The sequence below is a fragment of the Vicugna pacos genome, chromosome 28 (assembly GCF_048564905.1).
Source record: "Vicugna pacos chromosome 28, VicPac4, whole genome shotgun sequence".
NCBI lineage: Eukaryota > Metazoa > Chordata > Mammalia > Artiodactyla > Camelidae > Vicugna > Vicugna pacos.
Window position 1 is genome coordinate 376593 of NC_133014.1, and position 2425 is coordinate 379017.

Consider the following 2425-nt stretch of genomic DNA (forward strand, 5'->3'; position numbering starts at 1 on the left):
GTAAGACAGCCTGGAAAACAGCAGAGGGTTAAAGGAAAAAGAACAGATCTAATAGGCAGTCAGATTTGGTCTTTTCTATTACAACTGCTGCCCCAGCAGGGCTGGCCTCAGGGAGGAAGGGTGCCCCTCCGGCCCCCGAGAGCCGCCTGCAGAGGGTGGGGAAGGCAGGGAGGGGTTCTGCCCTGCTGGGGAGGTAAACTAGACATGGCTGATACATGGACAGTGAGTGCAAAGTTAGAAAGCCTCTGGGTTTTCCCTCTTTAGGGAGGGAGAGGGAGGCTCAGCATAGGTCCTTGAGCTTCCGCGAGAAAAGTGGCTCTCAGCCCAGGTCGGCTGCGGGCGCCTCTGGGGTTGTCACACCTGAGGGGCCCTCTGTGGACGGGTCCTGTGTTCTTGGCACTGACGTGGATTTTCCTCCTCCTCTTCCCCAAGGGGCGGTAGAGGCTCCGGGGGCAGCTTCCAGCCGATCACGGCCATCCTGCTGCCCTCATGCACGCTGGCCCTGCACGCCCGGCAGCTGGACGTCAGGCTGCAGCTGGACTACGTCTCCGCCTCGCAGGTAAGAGGAGCCCCGCTGCTTCCCTGGGGGCCGGCAAGGGGGTCCCTCGGGAGGGGTTTCGGTTGGGGGCTCCTGGCTAGACGCCGCAGCCGTGTGAGTGGCACCGTTGGGGTGAAGGAGGCTGGTGCCAGGGACAGGGCAGGCCCAGGAGTGTGCAGGCCCAGGAGTGTGCATGCCCAGGAGTGTGCAGGCATAGGAGGGAGCAGGCCCAGTAGTGTGCAGGCCAAGTAGAGTGCAGGCCCTGAAGTTTGCAGGCCCAGCTGTGTGCAGACAGAGGAGTGTGCAGGACAAGGAGGGTGCAGGCCCAGGAGTGTGCAGGCCCTGGAGAGGACAATCCCTGGAATGTGCAGGCCCAGGACTGTGCAGACCAAGCAGTGTGCACCCCCAGGAGTGTGCAGGCACATGTGGGAGCAGCCCCAGTAGTGTGCAGACCCAGGAGTGTGCAGGCAAAGGAGGGTGCAGGCAAAGGAGGGTGCAGGCCCAGTCCAGGGCAGGTCCAGGAGTGTTCAGGCCCAGGAGTGTGCAGACACCGGAGTGTGCAGAGACAGGAGTGTGCAGGCCCAGGGCTGTGCAGACCCAGCAGTGTGCAGGCCCAGGAGTGTGCAGTCCCTGTAGTGTGCAGAACCAGGGGACGTCAGGCCCCAGAGTGTGCAGGCCCAAGAAAGGGCAGGTCCAAGGGTGTTCAGGCGCAGGAATGGGGAGTCTCAGGACCGTGCCCACCAAGCAGAGGGCAGGCCCAGGCGTGTGCATGCCCAGGAGTGTGCAGGCACAGGAGGCAGCAGACCGAGGAGTGTGCAGACCCAGGTGTGTGCAGGCACAAGTGGGAGCAGTCCCAGTAGTGTGCAGGCCCAGAGTGTGCAGGTGCAGGATAGGGCCGGCCGAATTGGGGGCAGGCCCAGGAATTGGAAGGCGCAGGAGTGTGCAGGGCCAGAAGTGTGCTGTCCCAAGAGTGTGCAGTGCCAATAGTGTTCAGGCCCAGGAGTGTTCAGGACCAGGAGTTTGTAGGCCGAGGAGTATGTAGTCACAGGAGGGAGCAGGTACAGGAGTGTGGAAGCCCAGGAGTGTACAGGCCAATGTTCGTGCAGGCCCAGGTGTGCACAGGTCCAGGAGAGTGCATGCCCTGGTGTGTGCAGTCCCAGGAGTCTGCAGGCCCTGGGTGGTGCAGGCCCAGGAGTGTGTAGGTACAGGAGGGAGGAGGCCCAGGAGTTTGCAGGCAAGGAGTGTGTAAGGATAGATGCGTACAGGCCCTGGAGTGTGCAGGCCCTTGAGTGTGCACACGAGGGATTGTGCGAGCCCAGGAGAGGGCAGGCCCAGCAGTGTGCAGGCCCAGGAGTGTGCAGACACAGGAGGGATCAGTCACAGGAGTGTGCAGGTCCAGGAGTATACAGGCCCAGGTGTGTTTAGGCCCAACATTGTGCAGGTCCAGGAGTGTGCAGGCCCAGGAGTGTGCAGACAGAGGAGTGTGCAGGCCAAGGAGGGTGCAGGCCCGGGCCAGGGCAGGCCCAGGAGGGTACAGACCCTGGAGTGTTCAGGCCCAGGAGTATGCATGCCCAGGGCTGTGAGGCCCAGCAGTGTTCAGGCCCTGGATTGTACAGAATCAGGACTATACAGGCCCAGGTGTGTTAATGCCCAAGATTGTGCAGGTCCTGTTGTGTGCAGGCCCATGAGTGTGCAGTTCGAGCAGTGTGCAGGCCCAGTAGTGTGCAAGCCTAGGCCAGTGAAGGCCCAGGCCAGGGAAGTCCCAGGAGTGTACAGGTCCAGGAGTGTGCAGTCCCCGGTGTGCACAGGTCCAGGAGCGTGCAGGCCCAGTAGTGTGCAGTCACAATACGGAACAGGCCAAGGAGTGTGCAGGCCCAGGTGTGTGCA

General features: G+C 62.2%; 2 protein-coding genes across 2 annotated transcripts in view; both read right to left on the reverse strand.

Annotated features, from left to right (window-relative positions):
• The window catches only part of LOC116277736 (ankyrin repeat domain-containing protein 26-like), a 533747-nt gene that overhangs the window by 185308 nt on the left and 346014 nt on the right, over positions 1 to 2425 (reverse strand).
• The window catches only part of LOC140690089 (uncharacterized), a 380224-nt gene that overhangs the window by 132242 nt on the left and 245557 nt on the right, over positions 1 to 2425 (reverse strand). The window lies entirely within an intron of this gene.